Source organism: Chiloscyllium plagiosum, unplaced genomic scaffold (assembly GCF_037043375.1).
Source record: "Chiloscyllium plagiosum isolate Xiang-an unplaced genomic scaffold, Cpla_swu_hap1 HiC_scaffold_21, whole genome shotgun sequence".
Taxonomy (NCBI): Eukaryota; Metazoa; Chordata; class Chondrichthyes; order Orectolobiformes; family Hemiscylliidae; genus Chiloscyllium; species Chiloscyllium plagiosum.
This window is the reverse complement of record NW_028270159.1, coordinates 30,707,605-30,730,298: the sequence shown is the minus strand read 5'-3', so window position 1 is coordinate 30,730,298 and position 22,694 is coordinate 30,707,605. Positions and strand designations below refer to the sequence as shown.

At 41.2% G+C, this 22,694-nt stretch overlaps 1 long non-coding RNA gene across 1 annotated transcript; it reads left to right on the top strand.

Moving 5' to 3' along the window:
- Window positions 1–2,645: 2,645 nt before the first annotated feature.
- LOC148146120 (uncharacterized) lies at window positions 2,646–20,296 on the top strand. Its single transcript, XR_015760780.1, has 4 exons — window positions 2,646–2,734; window positions 3,502–3,642; window positions 12,679–12,763; window positions 20,168–20,296. It is a non-coding gene; the product is annotated as an uncharacterized LOC148146120 (long non-coding RNA).
- The last annotated feature ends 2,398 nt before the right edge of the window (window positions 20,297–22,694 follow it).

Genomic DNA, 22,694 nt, shown 5'->3' with positions numbered 1-22,694 from the left:
ACTTGCTATCTTAACGCACACACTTTGTGCATACCTGGATGCTAACAACATCCCGGCCTTGCCATGCCTCTTGGCCAGAGGTACCAAGCCCACAGTATTGTTACCTTGCCATGCCATTTAGCATAGGCACAAAGACACAAAAATAGTCTTGGCTGTCAGCTGTGCCCATTCAAGTCAGGGGAGATACCCTTCAGTCAGGGGGTTCCAGTACACGGTCTGATATCAGAGGTCCTTTGGAAAAATCAGCAATGAGCTGAAATTGCCAGGTACCCACTCAGACTTTCATGTCACAAATTCTCAGCTTGCGGGGGATGGGAGGAATTGACAGAAAGCTGAAAATAGTCAGTCAGCCACTCGTGTCAATCAGAGCCATAAGAGGAGATTAATGCCAGGCAGCTCACCAGCCATCTTGAGTCTTCCTGCCCTTTTTGTGGGCTGCTTTCCTGCTAGAATGAGAGAGAGGATGGTCTTGGAGGAAATGAAAATGGGTGGCACAGCTGTTACTTTTGGTGCAAGTGAGGAGCAAGTGCGTAGGCAGCACAGAGGAGATGCAGGGTTTGGGGTGGGTGACAGTGAGGTGAAAGGTTGCAAACAATAATGAGAGTGGTAGAGCATGAGCCTTGGAAGAAGGTGGATGTAGTAGCAGAGATAGAGTCAGCATGAGGTACTGGAGAGCACTTACGCTGGCAGAGTAGAGAAGGACATTGCTCTCTTCCTATAGTGCTGTGCATTCCTCCAGATGGCTGAGAATGCATTGATCCAGTGTAATTGCGATTGTACCAACTAGTAGAAACTGGGTACCAGTTCTGCAAATCCATTGTGCTACAGTCCCAGAAGAAGCAATTTACAACTGATAAGTAACCAGCGGTTAGTGCAATTAAACTGGAGTCTAGCTGCCTACCAACTCACCGCAGGTAGAAGGACCAAAATGGCTTTCATGTTGGATTGGAGCCTTTGTGGAGGGATATCAGAGCTATATTCTTAAGAGCTTAAATCCCACAAATCCCTAAAGGCAGAGTTGGCAACAATTTGTGGCTTAGTGATCATGGTGCCTGAGTGGGTTGCTGATGAAGGGATTTATTTTGGTTGTGACTCCCATTTTGTGAGCATTTTGCAGTTTGTGTTTGAACACAGTTTGCCATATTGACCTCATGTTAATTCTGCATACAGGAGGTTTCTGGGTTATGAACATTTGACTTACGAACACTTGTACACACAAACATGATCTCATACCGGGATGTAATTTTAAATATCTGATATACAAACATTTCCTGTACTTACAAACAGTTGCTTTAAACTACCCTGCATTGTGTTCCGTCTTGTGTACAAATCGACCAGCAAATAGACTCCAGAACAAAACGCATTCAAACCCGTGATTGTATTGGTGTATCAGACAGATAGTAATTTTCTTTTGCTGGTTAACTACCATATCGAAAAAATTCTCCTATTTGATTAAAAGCATGTATCTTATAAATTTCTTTGCTTCTTAAATACCTGTTATTTCAAGCTTAGCTTAATTTGTTTTTGAGAAGTTACTGGTGCCCAATGGAATAATAACACAGTTGCAGACCTCATCTGGAATCATAACAATAGATGAAAAGTTCTCCCACAGTGTTGCCCAAAATCTGGGATTGAGTTGGACAATATGATGAGGAAATGTCTGGTACCTCTTGGCACTTTGCCTGAACAAACCCTCTCTGCCAAGCAGAGAAATAGCACATGAACAATGACTGGTCAGACTTTGCACAAATAGCCCAAACCAGGACTAGTCAACCTTTCAGAGCTCAAGAGTAGGGCAGAATAAAACATCTTAACCTGACAAAAAGCTATAAAATGCTAAGCGTCTTTGTCCCACATTTAATTACCTCCAAACGAAGCTACAGTGCCATTGACTCTGTTACATCATATAGATGTAAGGTAGCAGTTAGCAAGATGTAAATTGGACATCTCCAATCTATGGAACTCTCTTGTTGTAAAGATATTGTCAATTAAATATGAATTGTAGATAGTATTCCTTCCATTTTCATTTTAGCCATGGCATACTTGTTTATCTGAATTAATCCAAAAAGCACAATCCTTTTTCATTGGATGTTCTAAATAGCTAATAATTAACATAACCTTAGCAATTAATATTTGTAGACAATAAGAAAAAAAGAAGGAAAATCCCACTTTTACCATTCACAAATTCACTTATCCATGCAAAACATTCTTAACACCATTGTACCATTTTGCCCTATTCTGGCTCCAATATTTACTTATCTATGGCTTTCAGGAAAAAGAAAGGAAAAAAACTTGGAGGAAATTTCAAAAAAAAGTGCATAAAGAAATGTAAACCAAATCCTAAAATAGGGAAGGTATCCATGATGTGCTGTACTGCATTTCTTGGGCTAGAAAGTGCACACATACATATGCCATCTGCCAGTGTTTACCTGTATGTGTTCCTTGTTGTTATAATCATTACATTCTGCTGAAAATCATTATTTTGAGGGTAAGTCTGTCAAGTTTGACATATTTCTTATATTGTTGTGCAATTTTTTGAGGAATACCTCCCTATTTGTATTAAAACATTGTTTTTGCTGTCTTTTATCTTCTATGGTAGACTGGACATATCACATATTTGGATGTTTGGAAGAAATCCAATTAACTGCTACTATAAAATAGATTTACTGCTTGTGAGTCCAATATTCATGAGGTTTTTCCAGAATGTATCACTCGCAAACAGCGGTTCTTTACTGTAAGTATTATCCATCGAAGTCCTGCCACATACTGACAAATGTTCCTGTTCTGTGACAAAAAATGTAACGACACTGCACTGAGTAATATGAATTAATACAACAGCCAACATAACTTAGTCTAACCCTTCTTGAATCAAAGGGTTATGCTTGCTATTTGCCAGAATGATGGAACTTTTCCTGAACTGAATGCATATTGGAAAATTAACACCAATGCATCTACAGTTCATTGGTCACCTCTTTTAATATCATCGGATGAAGTTCATCTGGTACTGGAGGCTTGTCAGCCCATCAACTCTATCAGTTTGTTTATTATTGCTTCCTCATGATTGCATTTTAACTAAGTTCATCTCTTCCTTCTACCTCTTGATTTACAACTATTACTGAAATGTTTTATGTTCTCTATAGTGAAGTGAAAGCAAAACATCTATTCATTTCATATGCCATTTCCTTATAATCTGCTGTCACCTCTCCAATCTCACTCTTAGATGGCCAACACTGACTTTACTTGTTCTTTTCATTTGTACATAGCTACAGAAACTCTTGTTATTAATTTTTACATTCCTAGCTAGCTTCCTAGTTTTTTCTTTCTGAGTAAAGGCTTAGTCATTCTCTGCCATTCTCTATATTCTAATCAAACATCTAACCTGTCATTCATTCTGCTCAGTTTTTCTGTCTTTTGTTTACATTTGCGGTTTTGCATGCAAAACATTCTTAACACCATTTTGCCCTATTCTGGCTCCAATATTCACTTATCTATGGTTTTCAGGAAAAAGAAAGAAGAAAACTTGGAGGAAATTGCAAAAAAAAGTGCCTAAATAAATGTAAACCAAATCCTAAAATATGGAAGGTATCCATGATGTGCTGCATTGCATTACTTGGGCTAGAGAGTGGGCACACACTTTGGAAGGTAGGTCCTTCCTTTAGACTTGGCCTTTATAATGAGAACATACTTATTCTGAATAGTCTGAAATATCCCTATTTATGCTTGCTACTGTGTCTCTAATGATCTATTGCTTCACTGGCAGACAGCTTCACTAACTGCCCCTGGATTCCCTGAGACCCAGCTCCTCAGCAGCACTAAGAAATACCTTCTCCCAGCTTGCAGCTACACTGAGCGATCACTGTTCCACAGCTTTTCACAGCCCCAATTCATTTGTAGCACAGAACAGTCATTGGTTCCCAGGGCTTTTCTCAGCTCTAATCCCTCAGCAGCATGGAGCTAATAACAACACTTCAGCTGCATGGAGCTCCTGACTCACTGGTACATGGTAACCTTCTCCATCTAGGTAAAAACAATGACTGCAGATGCTGGAAACCAGATTCTGGATCAGTGGTGCTGGAAGAGCACAGCAATTCAGGCAGCATCCGAGGACAGGCAAAATCGACGTTTCGGGCAAAAGCCCTTCATCAGGAATAAAGGCTGAGAGCCTGAAGCGTGGAGAGATAAGCTAGAGGAGGGTGGGGGTGGTGAGAGAGTGGCATACCTGGGAGTTGCAGTGAGAGAGAGACTCCCTGAGATTCTTGTAGAGAGAGGAGGAAAACTTCTTCAAGGCAGGCATCCTTGCAAGAGGATTCGCAGTAGGGTTAAAATCAACGAGGTAAAAACCTCTTCCTCCGCTACATTGATGACTGCATTGGCGCCACCTCGTGCTCCCGCGAGGAGGTTGAGCAATTCATCAACTTCACCAACACATTCCACCCTGACCTTAAATTTACCTGGACCATCTCTGACACCTCCCTTCCCTTCCTGGACCTCTCCATCTCCATCAGTGACGACCGACTTGACACTGACATCTTCTACATACCCACCGACTCCCACAGCTACCTGGATTATACCTCTTCCCACCCTACCTCTTGCAAAAATGCCATCCCGTATTCCCAATTCCTCTGCCTCCACCGTATCTGCTCCCAGGAGGAGCGGTTCCACCATAGAATACACCAGATGGCCTCCTTCTTTAGAGACCGCAATTTCCCTTCCCACGTGGTTAAAGATGCCCTCCAACGCATCTCATCCACATCCCGCACCTCCGCCCTCAGACCCAACCCCTCCAACCGCAACAAGGACAGAACGCCCCTGGTGCTCACCTTCCACCCTACCAACCTTCGCATAAACCAAATCATCCACCGACATTTCCGCCACCTCCAAACAGACCCCACCACCAGGGATATATTTCCCTCCCCACCCCTCTCCGCCTTCCGCAAAAACCGTTCCCTCCGTGACTACCTGGTCAGGTCCACGCCCCCCCAACGACCCACCCTCCCATCCTGGCACTTTCTCCTGCCACCGCAGGAACTGTAAAACCTGCGCCCACACCTCCTCCCTCACCTCTATCCAAGGCCCCAAAGGAGCTTTCCACATCCATCAAAGTTTTACCTGCACATCCACTAATATCATCTATTGTATCCGTTGCTCCCGATGCGGTCTCCTCTACATTGGGGAGACTGGGCGCCTCCTAGCAGAGCGCTTTAGGGAACATCTCCGAGACACCCGCACCAATCAACCAAATCGCCCAGTGGCTCAACATTTCAACTCCCCCTCCCACTCTGCCGAGGATATGGAGGTGCTGGGCCTCCTCCACCGCCGCTCCCTCACCACCAGACGCCTGGAGGAAGAACGCCTCATCTTCCGCCTCGGAACACTTCAACCCCAGGGCATCAATGTGGATTTCAACAGTTTCCTCATTTCCCCTTCCCCCACCTCATCCTAGCTTCTAACCTCCAGCAACTCGATCCCCTGACCTGTCCGGACTTGTCCGACCTGCCCAGCTCCTTTTCCACCTATCCACTCCACCCTCTCCTCCCTGACCTATCACCTTCATCTCCTTCCCCACTGACCTATTGTACTCTATGCCACTCTCTCCCCACCCCCACCCTCCTCTAGCTTATCTCTCCACGCTTCAGGCTCTCAGCCTTTATTCCTGATGAAGGGCTTTTGCCCGAAACGTCGATTTTGCCTGTCCTCGGATGCTGCCTGAATTGCTGTGCTCTTCCAGCACCACTGATCCAGAACCTTCTCCATCTGCCCACATGTTCTTCAGTCAGGGTTTTGCACTGTACAGACTGAGTTTATGCTAAAACCATGCTTTGAGCCATCTTTAATGCATGCCCAGCCTGTTGCCCTGCCAGTTGCCCCCTGGAGCCCTAGGCATATTGTGAGCTTTAGTTCTCAGTATCCACTCCATCTACCCCCAAACTACATGTAAAGGAGATGTCATCTCTCACAGTGTATGATATCTACACACACCAAAAAACTTCAGGCAGCAGAGATTTAAATTCACCGAAAGAACTGTAAGCTTCATTTTCATGCATGTCTGAGCTACTTGCTTACTTTGTGGGACTCATTTTACACTAATAATGAGACATGGTTTAGCACAAGACATGGTTTATTACCATGAAAACACAAGATACATACACGCAAAACGCTATGAAATCCTGTTCCCTGTAATTTCCTGAGTAACCTTACAGTTCTTAAAAGCCTATGTTGTGACACTGGCTTAAAATCTATTTTGGAAGTGCAAGTTGATAAAGAAATTTATATTACCCCAATTACAGCTTCACCAGATGAAAGGGCAGTGGACCGATGGCTTGTCATCTCAAACAAACCTGTTGGACTCTACCCTGGTGTTGTGTGACTTTGTCCACTCCAGTCCAGTACTGGCATTTCCACATGCTGATTGCAGCTGGTTGAACTGCTGTTGAGGTGTTCTTGCTGCTCCCAAGGTTCCTGCTTCTTGGTGTTGATGTTCTCTCTGGAGTGTGTGAGGAACCCCTCTGATTTGAGGGGTCTCTTTTAAATAGTTATCTAGTCATTTTCAAGTACAGTGGCTTACTAAGTTTATGATTCGGAGGTGCCAGTGTTGGACTGGGTTGGACAAAATTAAAAATCACACAACACCAGGTTATAGTCCAACAGGTTTATTTGGAAGTACTAGCTTTCAAAGTGTTGTTTCTTCATCACTATCATTTAGTGATGGCAGTTTTATGTAACAATATAATTAGCATAATCCAGTTACCCCATGTAAATTGAGTTTCTGTCCTAGGAAGGGTGTTACAAAAGACAGTATTGGATATTGAAATTTCTCTATTGAATCAGCCAACCTTAGGAACTGAACTGTTCTACTGAAATTTAAATCTGTCATTCCATCCGAAACCAATGTTGTCTCATCAACACCAATTCAATAGTCAATCAAGGTGAGTGGCTTGTATATCTGTCAAAAAAACTGCAAATACTGGAATCCAACATAGACAGGCAGGGGGCTGGAAGAATACAGCAGGCCACACAGCAACAGGAGGTGGAGAAGTCAACATTTCAGGGGGTAACCCTTCTTCAGGGTTGACGTCTCCACCACAGTGTTCTTCCAGCCTCCTGCTTTCATAACTGTCTGGGTTGATCCAAGTGGACAGCGAATGTTGCAAGCTTCTGGCTTAATATGTCAGTTCTAGAGTCTCATTAACATCTTCAATATAATCGATCAGTGCAATTTGTCTGTCTGGCCTGATCTAATTCCCAGCATGCCGTTCAGTTGGCCAATGCGCTTTTAGTGTCCCAAAAGAGCTATTATTTTATTTAAGATGGACTTCCACTACCTACAGGAGCCAGTTTGAGGTTAATGCTATTGAAATCTGTCACTTAGATTCCAAGTACTGAAAACCAAGTTAGCTATTTGTTTTTGCTGTGGTCTGAGGAAGAAAATCAGTAAATCCACACATGATACAAGCATATCTAAAATCTGTCTGTGATACAAATAATGTGGAGCGATTGCTCTGAACTGCTGCCATGAGATTTGTGAGTATCTTATTATAACAGTCCTCTTGATTTTGTAACATTGATGTCATAATTTAACACTGACATGAATAGATTACCATTCCCAGAATTAAAATCTGTTCAGCTAGATCCTTGTACTGAAAGATAAATAGTTTTTGTTTAAGTCAAGGTAGTTTCATTCATATCATTGCAGGATTTATTTTTGTGCTATTTCCATTTTGCTGTGTTATTTTGTGGCGTTTAATTCACGCTATTGAATAGGTAAGAAAAGACTCTGCACTTTCAGAAGACCAACATCCTATAGAGTCATAGAGTCATAGAGTCATAGAGATGTACAGCATGGAAACAGACCCTTCGGTCCAACCCGTCCATGCCGACCAGATATTCCAACTCAATCTAGTCCCACCTGCCAGCACCCGGCCCATATCCCTCCATACCCTTCCTATTCATATACCCATCCAAATGCCTCTTAAATGTTGCAATTGTACCAGCCTCCACCACTTCCTCTGGCAGCTCATTCCAAACATGTACCACCCTCTGTGTGAAAAAGTTGCCCTTTAGGTCTTTTTTATATCTTTCCCCTCTCACCCTAAACCTATGCCCTCTAGTTCTGGACTCCCTGACCCCAGGGAAAAGACTTTGCCTATTTACCCTACCCATGCCCCTCATAATTTTGTAAACTTTTGTAAGGTCACCCTTCAGCCTCCAACGCTCCAGGGAAAACAGCCCCAGCGTGTTCAGCCTCTCCCTATAGCTCAAATCCTCCAATCCTGGCAACATACTTGTCAATCTTTTCTGAACCCTTTCAAGTTTCACAGCATCTTTCTGATAGGAAGGAGACCAGAATTGCACACAATATTCCAACAGTGGCCTAACCAATGTCCTGTACAGCCGCAACATGACCTCCCAACTCCTGTACTCAATACTCTGACCAATAAATGAAAGCAAACCAAACGCCTTCTTCACAATCCTATTTACCTGCAACTTCACTTTCAAGGAGCTATGAACTTGCACTCCAAGGTGTCTTTGTTAAGCAATACTCCCTAGGACCTTACCATTAAGTGTATACATCCTGCTAAGATTTGCTTTCCCAAAATGCTATACATACCGTATTGTGCATTGTTGGCAACATAAGTGAGAAATACTTGTATGCCTTTCATGTACCTTTCAGGACCACAGGCTAAAACGCTTTATCGCAAAAAAGTATTGTTGTGGGAAACACAGCTAGTTTAGGTAGAGCAAACTCCCCCAAACAGCAATGTGATGATCACGGCTTCATCCGTATTTTTGATGTTGATTGAGGGCTAAGTGTAGTCAGGATGCTGGCGATACCTGCTCTTCTTTTATCACATGGAATTTTTAACACTCCCGTGAAAGGACAGATGGGATCCCAGAACAAAAGATCACCCTAAAGACACCAGTGCTTACTGCAGCTTGCAAAACATGATAGTCAGTATATATTTTTAAAAACTTTGAGGCGTTGCTAATTGATGACAAAAATGACTGGAAATATAATGTCATCTTTAGAAGTAGCTTCTCATACAATTGAACAGGCAGCACTGTCACCTGTTTCCATTTGGTGTATTATAATAAATCAGGATTTCTCGGATGCAAAATTCTCTTTTCTGACTCAGTGTTGCAGATTGTCATCTCAAAGTCCCGACAAAAGCAACAAATTTTGGAGGCTTTTGGTTCACTAATTCATACGAGAGATGTCAATGACAAATACCTGTCTATCTTTGGAAACGTAATATAGATCAGAGTGTTGAAAGTAAATCAAAGAGTCATAGAGTCCTGCAGCTTAGAAACAGGCCCTTCGGCCCACCATGTGGAAAAGGGTGAGTCCCAGCAGAAATTCAACTACAGAAAAGCGCTTTAACTAAATTATCTCTTAGTGTGTTTGAAGCCAATCAGAAAACATTTTATGACTTCACACGAGTGGAAAGTGCCGCTTCTATTTTATTATCAGATTTTCTGTTGCATGCCATCTGTATAAAATAGGTTAGCACCCAAGAACTTTGCTTCAAGGTAATCATTAGCTATTTATTAGCCATTTGTGAATCAATAACTAAATCGATTAAAGCTCCAGAGTTTGCAGTGAAGGAAGGTCACTTGCCTCTGACCTCAAAGAATGTCTCAAAGAATTCTGAATTGAAATGGAAGGAGCTGGAGAAAGATATGAAAAACATTACCGTGTCTGCGTGGGTTTCCTCCGGGTGCTCCGGTTTCCTCCCACAGTCACAAAGATGTGCGGGTCAGGTGAATTGGCCATGCTAAATTGCCCGTAGTGTTAGGTTAAAGGGGTAAATGTAGGGGTATGGGTGGGTTGCGCTTCAGTGGGTCGGTGTGGACTTGTTGGGCCGAAGGGCCTGTTTCCACACTGTAAGTAATCTAATCTAATCTAATTAACCTAGAAGTTACTTCCATGATTTAACACCACAGAAGTCTCTACGCAATGAAATCAGAAATTATACCACTCTTTCTACTGGCTGGTAGTTGGAAGCAAAAAGTCATTGGTACTTTAAGAATTTTGTCTTTTAAGGATGTGCAGTGATCAGTGATCCAGTAACTGAGTGCAGCATTCTTTCCTGGGGATTCTCAGTGTAAAGCTGGAGTGATTTTCTTTCCCAAGCAACCAAACACATTAAAAGATTCTCACAGATGGACAAACAGGAAATGGAAAGAGCTGAAATAAGATACTTTGTATTAACTTTGACAGAAAACAATGGAAGAGAAAAGATTGCAGAAATAGTGAAGAAAACTGGATGAAAAAATTTGGCTTATAAGAGCTGACAATAGTCAGCACACTACGGTCACAAAATTGTTTTTCAGGGCTGGTTCTATTGATCACATGTTATGAAGCAGATCCTTAAATTTTATTAATCACTGACTTGCCCTAAATTGAACAGGGTGCAACATTTTAATGTGTTTATACCAGTAACACGAAGACCATAACATTTCAGAGAAGAAATAGGCCATTTGGCCCATTAAGTCTGAGATCAGGGCTAACTCGATAATCCTAAATTCCACTTTCCTGCCTTTCCCTCATAACCCTTGATTCCCTTATTTTCTCATTCACTCATGGGATGTGGGCTTCACTGTGTTGACCAGCATTTGTTGCCAATCCCTAGTTCTTCTTGAGAAGGTGATGGTGAGCTGCCTTCAGAATCCCCATAATCTGTACACTGAAGGCAGACCTACGATGTAATTGGAGAGGGAATTCCAGGATTTAGACCTAACTGATGCAAAATTACCCCTTAAAAACTGTCTATCTCAGCCCTAAATATACTTTACAATCCAGTTTCAACATCTCTCTGCATCCCACAGATTCTGAGAAAAATAGTCCACCACACCTCTAATATAAACGCATGACCCCACATTTTGAGATTATGCCCTTTGGTCCTAGATTCTTCCACAAGGCGAAACAACATCTCAGCATCCTCATAATGATATGTCCACACATGGTTGATGCCCTGGACAAGATACATTCCTCAACAAAGCTTCAACAAACCAATTTATATCTCATTTATAGGATCTCTGAACCGTTAACTGGCAACAGCATGGGTTCGCAAAACAATAATTCTGAACTAATCTGTTGATTTTACAGTAACCTGAAATGTCCTCATGTTGTAAAAAGTGCAACATTAATGCAAGTCCCTCCACCTTATAATTGTCTCATCACCTCCACCACCTCTTTCCATGTATGGATATTGATAATAATTGTGGACTTTTATCAATTATGTGAGCCAACAATAAACAAACATTCTGAACTACCACACGACATAAAGCTAAAGACAAACTCTTGCATTTGTCTTTATTTTGTCCCATTACAAACTACACCATTACGTTAATTTTTATACTAACCCAAATTCTGTTCAAAAGAACTTCTTTTTCATTTGTGACAAAATTATTAAAACAATGTTTTTCTTTTCTCACTCAAACTGTAATGCCAGATTTAGAGTATTCCACAATTTATTGTAGTTTGTTTAATATAATCTTTTTACTGATTTTAAGAAACACAGAAAGTCCTTGGCTTGGAACTCAAAATATATGTCAGAAGAAGCCTGCCAAAATATCCACTCATTTGCAATATGATGATTTAACATTTACAGGCCAGCTGTCCCGAAAGGAATCAGTGTTTGAACACAGAAAATGAAACCTTGTTGGGCAGCTTGCGACTCAATTTGTTTTAACAATCTAGCAGAGACAAAAATACCATGCACTGGAGCAAAATTGTATAGAAAGTATACATACATATTTCACAGAAGACTGTTTAATAGTTGTGAAGGTGCAGTTTATGGTGCATTTTAAAGTGAAATCAGAAAATAAAGCTTTTTTTTTGCTTATAATTGGACTTTTAAAATAATTTGTTCATTGCTTTCACAAATTGAAGGGAAATTGCAACATCAAGTTAAACTTACATAACACCGTTGACATGATGAAATGTTCCAAGGCATTTCATAGGACCATTAAAAAGCTAAGTAAGACATCAAGTCACAAAAGGAGATATTTGGTCAGATTATCAAAATCTTGGGCAAAGAGATGGGTTATAAACCGGTACAGACACAATGGGCAGAGTGGCCTTTTTCTGCACTGTAACAATTCTGTGATCCTGCATGTTTTAAAGAAGGAAAGCACGCTAGAAAGACATAGACATACAGGGAGGGAATTGCAGCATTGAGTGCCTTGGTAACTGAGGGCTTGGGCCACAAATGATGAAACGGTTAACATCAGAATACTTTAGATGCCTGAATTATAGGAGCAGCGATATTCCAAGGAGTTTGGCATTGATCATGATGACAAAGATAGGATGAAAGAGAGATTTAAAAATGATTGAGAATTCTGAAATCACAGCATTGTTTGACCAGAACCCCGTGTGCATGGTGGAGATGGGGAATTGATTTGAGTTAAGATGCAGGTAGCAAAGTTTTGGATAACTTCAAGTTTACCGAGGGCAGAAAATGAAAGATCAGAGGCGTATCAGAATAGTTAAGCCTATAGATAACAACTAGAATAGAATCAAGGTCTTTCAAAGAAAGACTTCAGTCAGCTTCTGGCATGAATTTTCAGTGTGTTTATAGCATATAAAGATATTTTACAATGAGAATTATGGGGAAGGGAATCTTGGGTTATCCAAAATCCGATATAATGTACGTTTGCTTCCTTCCTTATTACTAGATGATGAGACCATTTCACTCATGAGAGGAAATGCACACCTAAGTCTGTATTAATTTCAATCACCATTCTTAAAGTCATTTTGGAGGTGAGCTTAATTTAATGTACTTTGCTTTATAATCTTAGTGCTAATTTCTTTCAGTTTTTAAGAGTTCATGAAAGACAAATGTTCAAAGAAATTCCTGCTTAGAGAGTTGAATGATAAGGGCAGGTAGAATAAATTTGAATTGTACTTCCACGAGTATGAAAAGTTGAGGTGACTTAATCAGGTGTTTAAAATGTTGAAAGGATTTGATGGGGTTGGTACAGAGAAGTCAGTTCGTCCAGTGAGTACATTAATGTCTTGATGAGGTTCTCACTGGTGAGCAGTGAGGTGCCTGTTTGTATGCATTCACATTACTTGATCTCACCTTATTTAAATGCAGGTTCCTACTTTCCCAGGAGAAACTAGACAGTGCCAATTCCTGCATTCAAAGTCAGAGCAGATGTCTGGTGACTGCAACTTGCTGGCATCTTCTTCAGGCTTCTATCTTGACCAACATTGCTCAACATTTCAGGGCACCCTCAATGGGCAGTGCTATTCCAACAATGGAGATTGGCATCAGCAATGCACCAACCTCACCATATCATCATGACATGTCTCAGACTAACTTAGAGCACAATTGAGCACCTCAATACTCCACTTTGCACTCATCAGGCCAATTTGTAGGCAGGGACAGGTACCAATCACTTGCATTAGAACAGGATGCATCTCCAGGTTGCTTGCTTCTTTATTGCTTGATAACTTTGTGCCAACTTGAATACTCAGAACAACTCCACTTGGCATTGCCGCCCCAAAACATCAAAATTAACAGCCTCACAGCCATTTTGACTTCGATATGTCTGTCAGCACAGACAGAAAGACGGACAGCTTGTCATATTTTCTACAAGTCATCACCCAAGGGGTGGACTTTTTTTTTACGGCACTTTGCTACATCAATGGCAAACATACATTATGTGCAGCTTACACAGCAAGTAGTTTGCATGTACCTCAGTCAGAAGGCCATCTCTAAGAGGAGTAGTCCTTCATCTAGTCAAAGAGGATAGTGGTCAGTCTGGTACTCCCACCACGGTCAGTCAAAGACATCTTCCAATCTCAGTTCGGGGCTTTGGCCACAATCAGTCAGCTCTGTAGTAGGACCAGGATTTGGAGGTCGATGTCACTCGGTCCAGAAAACAGCAGTCAGTCCTGTGGATCGGGTACAATCAGTCTGGGGTTTACTGGTACATCAGCTGGAGAGTTGCAAAGAGATCAGTCAGAGATCTGGACCTTCCATTGGGATTGTCCTTCCAGTAAAGAGATGGTCACAGCCAGTCCTATGAGTTTGTGGACTAAAATTCAATGGGGGCTATCAGGGCTAGAGCTGTCCTGGGGAAGGTGGTGAAATCAAGTGTGAGAATTATAGGTAGCATGATAGGATGCAGAGGGTGCAATCACTGTGAAGGGGGAAACACAATCACTGTGTGTGAGATGCCAGAACACTAGGTACCTCAGGGTGGGGGCATTGATGGTCACTACCATCCTGTGGCTCCTTCCTCAGAGGGAAAGGGGGCTGGTCTCTTTTGGGAGGAGGTGGTTTGGACACTGCTGAAGCCTGCAAAAAGGGAATGATTTGTGCAATGGGGTAAAAGTTGAGCATGTTCTGAGTCCCTTCACAGTGGTAAGTCATGGGGGAGCAGCACAGCACGGCACAATGAAGCTCATTCTCTTAAGAAACGGGGCTTCATGAGTGTCCTCGATCCTCTCTCACAAACACAAGGCTTTTTTCCTAATTGATGGGGGAGGACATGAATGCCACTCGCATCACTACCCCTTCTTGGCCCTCTTAGCCTTGTCGTGGGATGTTTCCTCATGGCAATAACATTATTGAGCAAGATGGCAGAGGCTGGCATGGCTGTTGGTGCTGGTGAAGAGTGAGTAACTGAGAAATGCAGAGGGCAGGAAAGCATAGAGTTTGGAGATATGGGGTGGGTCAGAGTTGCTGAGGGAAGGTGCAGCATTCTTCAGTGGAATTCAGAGAACTATGGGTAAACTATGGCACTAATGGGTAAGTTCTTCCACATACGTAAGCAAAAGTGGTGGACTATGAGCTTTGGCGGGAGGTGGGTGCAGTAGAGTGAGTATGAAGTAGTAGAGAGACAATGGGGGCACTTACCCTGGCACAGCAGTGAAAGGCATTGATTTTTTTACAACATTACTAGGTAATTGCAACATTTAAGAGGCATTTGGATGGATATATGAATAGGAAGGGTTTGGAGGGATATGGGCCAGGTGCTGGCAGGTGGGACTAGATTGGGTTGGGATATTTGCTCGGCATAGATGGATTAGACCGAAGGGTCTGTTTCTATGCTGTACATCTCATGACTCTATGTGGAGATGGTACTGACCTAGGTGGCAACTTTGGAACAGGCTGGCAGGATCTGGTGCGATTGTTTCTCTGCCAGTCCTGGGGAAAAACGATGGCCCTCCACCACACCACCCCATCTTCCAGCACCTTCAGCCCCCTGTCAACACAATGTGGTGCCAATGTACCTCATCCTTGTGAGTCCCAACGCAGTGAAGGGCAATTTCTGGCTTGCAGCATTTGAAGTAGTGCGTAGGAAGGTGTTTAAAAATGGAAAAGGCCCTGGGTCACTTATGCTGTGTGAAAGCTGGCGTGAGGCGGGGGGGGGGTGTATTTAATGAGATGAACAGCAGACAATTGCATCCAAAATTGTCAGAACTTATTGAGGGTAACTCTCTATGCAGCTCTGTGAAATTGACACTTAGCCAAATATGGGAAAGTTCAGCCTCATGAATTTATGTTCTCTTCTAAGGTGAAGCTGAGAGTTAGGCTGGCTTGATATATAATCCTTCTGTGTTGACTCATTCTTAAATAAAAAGGGATGTGTGAATTCCCTACATGGCTAGTCAGTATTCACTTGAAACTTGGACTGTCTGAATATCAGAATGCCAAAGGTCACATGATTTGCAGTGACCGTTTTACTCATCAGTCTGTGTCCAGTTTTACAAGTATTGATTGCAGGATTACAATATCCTGGGGACAAGATTTCAGGATTTCGAGGGGTATGAAGCAAGGAGATATCACGAGGGTTGATATGCAGATTAGCAGGAACAAATGGAATCATGGAAGAGACTTGATAGGTTAAAATCCTGTTCCTAATAGTCTTCATCTTGTCTTTTGACCCATGACTGCTGCTGCTAAAGGTGGCACCATTTAACAACTGAATTTGTGCTTTATTTTAGTTTTAAGCTTGCTATCACTTTGATAAAGACATGATTTCGTATTGTTCAGAGCTTAGTTTACTTCAGGGAGTAGCCTGTAACCTTCCGGTATTCAAATTATGCTTTTCTCCCTCATTATATGCTTGCTTCTTTTCACTGTGAATGAATTATGAGAGTAATCATGCTTTCCATCTGCAGATAACTAATTAGTTCATTTTTGACATTATAACCATCTGGCATCTACGAATTTATAGCCGCCTCCTAACTTTTCTCAAGTTTATGTGGATTAGTCTTCTAGTCAAAGGAACATGTCGATATTTAGTTTTTAATTAGGAAACGCAGTGTTGCACCCCAGAGATGAGTACTTTTCACAAACAGCCAACTGCAGCTTAAAATTACAGATCGATGTTGATAAAAATACCATCAAGCAATGATGTTCAATGTTTACAGTGTAAGTATTTTGGGGAATAAAAAGAGACTGTAATGGAATTTTGAATGACTGTATGTACTTCAGATAGTAGTTCAATCTCTAAGGATGTTGATAAACAAACATTTAGGCAAATTTGTAGCTTCAAGGTATTTTTTTTTGGTAAAGTTGAACTTTAGATCCTGTAACCAGTAATCCATATGACTGAGTCTTCAGTCATATTCTTTAAGGAAGAAAGGTAAAATTCTGATTACATGCTATTCTTGAGACCTAATTGACTGCCAATTGGATCTAATATACAATTTTAGCGGAATATCACAACCCCTGGAGTGCTCTTGTAGCACAGTGGTAATGTACCCACCCCTGAACCAGAAGATCTGTGTTTAAGTCCTACCTGATCCAAACTATACACTGTAACATACCCAAACAGACTTGTTGATAATATCTATCACATATCCTGGCTAGTCCAAATGGTTGCTATATTTATCTTTACTATCAAACCTGCCAAAAACCGGATTGGCGTTGCCAGAAGATTAGGATTTTCTCAACTCTCATAAGGGATGGCACCCACCACAGCAAAGTGTCCTGAAGAGGAAAGGAAAGACAATAGGCTATAAATATAACAAAAATGTAACTAATTCGTGTCTTATTCATGACTGTTTTAAGAGCTATTACATTTGCACCGAAAATATTTAACAACACATCTTAATGAATAAGACATCCTTATTCCAATTACTTAATGATCAATGTGGTCAGGTATAAAGTGATTAAATAGTCATGAACAGGAAATTCTATAACCCTACCAACAGCACATTACGTAGCTTGTTCATTGTTTCTGACTCATACCCTTGTGTCCCATATTATGTTCAATGAAGCTAATTATAAAATGCTGTTAAGTTGGCAAATCGGAAAAGAAAACACAGGAAGGAAAAATTTATTTTAAGCACCCGAAAATTCCCATAAATTCTTGATTGGAATGACATATTAAATGGATTAAAACTGAGGAAATAATTTTAGAAACTAGATTGTACAACTGTCTACTGCATATGAACATAATGACTAGAATTGTTCAGGGATTTGCACTTTTACACACGTCAGTCAAGAGGAAGCAATCAAATAATTTACTTGTAATCACTTGAGATTGCATTAAAAAACTTATTGAAATCCAGTATGAGTCAGTGGGTTCAGCAGGAACGTGAGGTGGGACCACAATCCATTGGAACTCCAAACTTAAGCAAGCAAATAATGCCCAAAAGCATCATTTATATGTTCCAAAACAACCTTACAGACTCTAACAAGATTAACTTGGAACTGTAGTGTCTTATGCAGGAACTGTGCACGGCAGACTAATTAGCACACAGTTAGATCACATGAGATTCGGAGTGAGCTTGCAAATTGGATACATTATTGGTTTTATAGTAGGAGACAGAGGGTAATGTTGAAGATTGTCTTTTGGACTGGAGGCCTGTAGTGTTCCACAGGGATCAATGCTGGGTCTACCTTTGTTATCATTTGTGTAAATAATTTGGATGAGGATATAGGAGGCATAGTTAGTAAGTTAGCAGATGACACCAAAATTGGTGGTATAGTGAACAGGTAGATAATTCTTTGAAATTTATGTCACAGGTAGACAGGTAGGTTAAGAAAACATTTTGTACACTTGCCTTCATTGCTCAGACATGTGAGTATAGGAGTTGGGATGTCACGTTGACATTCTACAGGACATAGGTGAGGCCTCTTCCAGAGTACAGTGTCAATTTCTGATCGCCGTGTTATAGGAAGGACATTATTAAGCTGGAGAGGGTTCAGAAGAAATTTACCATGATGTTGTTGCCAGGAATAGAGTGTTTGAATTGAATTGAATTTATTGTCACATGTACCGAGGCACAGTGAAAAGCTTTGTCTTGCAACTATTCAGGCAGATCACAGAGTTAAGTAGATTAGATAAGTACATAATAGATAAAGAGCAGATAAAACAAAACACAGGTAAAGGTGAATGCTAAGAGTTTGTGAGTCCATTCAGTATTCTAACAAAAATAGTGTAGAAACTGTTGCAAAACCGGCTGGAGCGTGTGTTCAGGCTTCTGTACCTTCTTCCCGATGGTAGAGGTTGTAGAAAAACATTGCCAGGGTGGGATGGATCTTTGAGAATGCTGGCGGCCTTTCCTTGACACAGGGTCTGGTAGATGGATTCTATAGATGGGAGGTTGGCCTTTGTGATTGTCCGGGCCGAGTTCACCATTCTTTGAGTTATCAGGAGAGACTGCATAGGCTCGGACCTTTTCCACTGGAGCATAGAGGTTGAGGGGTGATCTGAAAGAGGTTTATGAAATCATGAGAGGCATAGATAAGGTGAATGACTTGGGCTGGAGAGTTCAAAACTACAAGGCACATTTTTAAAGTCAGAGGATAAAGATTTAAAAAGGACATGAGGGGCAACTTTTTTACACAGAGAGTGGTTCATGTGTGGAATTAACGGCCAGAGAAAGTGGTGGATGGATGTACAGTTACAACACTTAAAAGACATTTGGATAAATTCATGAATAGGAAAGTTTTGAAGGGATATGGGCCAACCCTAGGCAAGTGGGACTTAGTTTAGTTTGGAATTATGTTTGGCCGGACTGGTTGGACCGAAAGGTCTGTATGACTCTATGACTTTATAACCAATAAAGACCAACAGCAGTTGAGGAATGTTCAGGTGGGACAGAGGCAGGTATGCAAACTATTGATATTGTCTAAGGACTCAGTAAACCACAGAGAATTTGTCAAAATGTGCCATGCATTTGTCCTCTGACTAGTTTCATAACAGCAGAATATTTCTTCTCAATCTCTTCACGTCTTGGTGAACACACAGGTGTGCATGGAGCATAAATTTGACTCACTGAGTTCTTGCCGCTTTTTTTTCAGGGATCTTTGGAGATAGGTTCCACTTACTTATGTAGTTCCTAACCATTCAAACACAAGTATTCGGCAGAAAATGTTTGTACAATTCAATAGTTAATCACCTCTTTAAGAAGTGCAGGAGCAAGGAAGGTTAGTGGATGTTGGGAATGTAATGATTGTCTAATAAAGACAAATCAAAGCAGCAGCAATTTAAGATGGAATTGATAAAGCACATATAAAATTCACACTTTGTGTGAGATGCCGTTTTGAGAGACTTCACCAGTCTGGGTTATAGTGAGCTGAGTATTCTAGTACTTGTATCCATATGCATGCAAAACTGATCTATATTGAAGCAATTAGGAGCACATTTATATATTAAAAGTTAAACTGGAAAAGGACATCAAATGTTAGATGTTAAATTTATCCTTGTGGAACAATGGCATTAGTTGGTTCCTAAAGATCTTTTAGAAAAGATGTTTGTATCTAGAACCTTCCCAGTAAAGTGTAGAATACCTTCCCAGAATGTATGATGGAAATTTTAACTAATTGGAAGTGTGTTCCATGTTATCATCATTGAAGTGAATTTATCGCCGAAGCCAAGTCCTTCTCCTAGGGATATGAAGAGAACAGATTTCTAAAATTACAAATGTACTGATTTCCAATGCAAATACAAAGGCATAAATCCAATTTATCATTGAAGTTGCTGATAAAATTGAAAGAATGTCGAACAACATTGACAATTTTTAAAAAATTGGGAGAATATACCGAAAATGGAAAGCTTAAGTTCATGATGTCGAGAAAACAAAGTCCCGTAAAGTTTTAACAGCCGGGTGGGAATCTCACTAATAAGTAGGGAGTGTCCTATTTGCATGTACTAACAGCTCTCTAATATCTAAACTCACCTCGTTTATATGCAGGTTTCTACTGTCTCATGTATTGATGAGAAACTAGATGGTGCCAATTCCTGACTTGAAGGTCAGAAGGGGAACACGGTCACTGCTGTTCACTGGTATCTTCTCTGAGCCTCCTCAATATCTCAAGGTATGCTCCAAGTGCAGCAACTATCTGCAACCAAAGTCAGCATTGGCAAAGAACCAGCCACACACATTATTATGGCACTTCTTGGTGACTAACTTAGTCAATTCTTCAATACTGCACTTCACTGACATCATACATTGTAATGCTGTTGCCAGGCCATTCTATGGAGAGGAACAGACATCCACCTCAAGCAAAGGAACAGGGTGCATCTCACAGCTCTTAGCTTCTTTCTTACCACTGTCTCACTTTGCAATTACTTGCACATTGACAGCAACTCTGTTGTTTTGTGCCTTTTAATGCAGACACTAAGCCAGATGGCTTGTCAGCTCTGAACAGTCAATGGTGTGGTCATGCCGATATCCAGGGCCACATTATATCAATGGTCACACCTTCAGCATGTGCAAGCAGCTGTATTGGCAAAAACATTGTATGTGCTTCAAACATCGTCTGAAATGTGGTTCTTCATCCAGTTAGCAGGGGGACTATTGTCAGTCTGGAGGGCTGGTCCCAAGTGAGTAAGTAAGAATTGCGGAGAGCATGAAGGATTAGTACTCTGGGAAGATGAGGTGAGTGAGGGTCATTGAAGGAAATGCTGCATGCAAGAGTGAGTGTGATGGATCATGAGCCTGACAAAGTTGTGTAATAGCAGAATTAGAGTGAGTGTGAGGGAGCAGAGAGGCATGGAGGCACTTACCTTGTATGGTGCAGACATTCTTGCAGAATTACAGTGCATTCCTCTGGATGACAGACACTGTGGTAACCCAGTTTCTTACACCAGGCTGGCAGTGCCTGGTGCCATGGTCTCCTCTCAGGGTCCTGGGAAAAGAGGATGACTCTTCTCTTTACCACTGGGTCTACCAGGATCTGAGGGTGAAGAGGTTTCCCAGTCTGCCTCTTCTGTTAGCCCCGTCACTTGGAATGGCTCAGCGAAGGGCAGTTGCTAGCAGCATTTGTAATAGTGTGTAGCTGGGGCTTAAACATGGCGTCTGCCATAAGGCCCAGATAAGGGTGAGTACTTCCATCGCTGCTGAGCACAAGATTGTGTGAGAACAGGGTTTTGGAGGTGGGTCCATACTTAATGAGGTGAACAGCCAGAGAATCATGTCAGAAAACATATAATGACCCCATGAAGGGTAATTGTCTATGAAACACACTGATAAAATTTAGGAAACTCAGCCCTGAGTTTTATATCTTTCCAAAATGTAAGAAAACTCAGCCCATGAAATTTGCAGCATGGAATCATTTTGTTCTGTTGTAGATCTTGCTGTGGTTCTTGATTTTACATTGTCCGCTGTGTACATGTATACAAGACAAAATGATGCCTCTGCATTATCACATCTGGAAACAATTAGTCATCACATTGATTTCATTATTATTTACTCTGCTTTGAGATTTATTGCAGAAAATGATTAGATCAGAAGATGAAAGAGATTTTGCAAAAGAATGCAGATAGACAGTGCATGACTTCAGTTTCGTAATGAGTCTGCCTTGTGAAATAATTATCTTCAGCTGACTTTTGCTCAAATTGTGGCTTACGTTAGTTGACAGAAAGGAATCATAATCCACAGTCCAAAAGCAATGGGTTTCTCTTGCCTTTGTCTTGCATTCTAATACAGGGTAAAATTGCTCAAGGAAAAGATCTGAGTTGACTGGTTTTATTGCCTAATGTTTGTAGTTGGAGGTTTAATTTTTCCCTGGCATTTTGATGGTAAACACAGCACCAAAGATTTTTCTCTCCACCATATTTGTCTGAAACATATTTCAGATTTCAATAAGGAACTTGTTCTGTATGTTTTTTACCCTCCAGTCACACAATTCAACCAAGTGAGTTTTTTTTAAAGATACAAAGAAGGAAGAATACCAAATGACTTCCAATTAACAAAGCCACCAAAGAGATTGGATGGCTTGTTAAAACAGAAAAGAAGAAGCTTAAACAAGAAGCTGTCTAACATCTGAATTGGGCCAATTCCATTAACTTACTGACAGCATTAGCTCTCATGTTTATTCATGGTTTTTGTAAGGTAGCCTGGGAGAGTTTAGGAGCATACCTACTTATCACCTATTTGTCCCTGTAAACTTACTTCATTTCATAATCTACTCCAAGGCAATATGTTGACCAGGTTGGTACTTTGTAATATTGTCTCTCTCTTCTTCTAGGAAACGGAGCAGTGGATCACTTTAGCAAGATAAACATATCCCACACTGTGAAGTGGAAATGTGCATTAGGAATGACACAAGCCCATAGGACCTATGGAGCAGTGGAAAGGAAGTAAATTAGTTCCAAGTTGACAGCATAGTAGCAGGGCTGTGTGTGAGCTTTTGCCTGGGGCTCAACTGCTCTCATCTGCTTTCTTTCATTTTTTTTTCTTTTATTTTTCTTTTCTTGGCAGGTTGGTCAGCAGCATT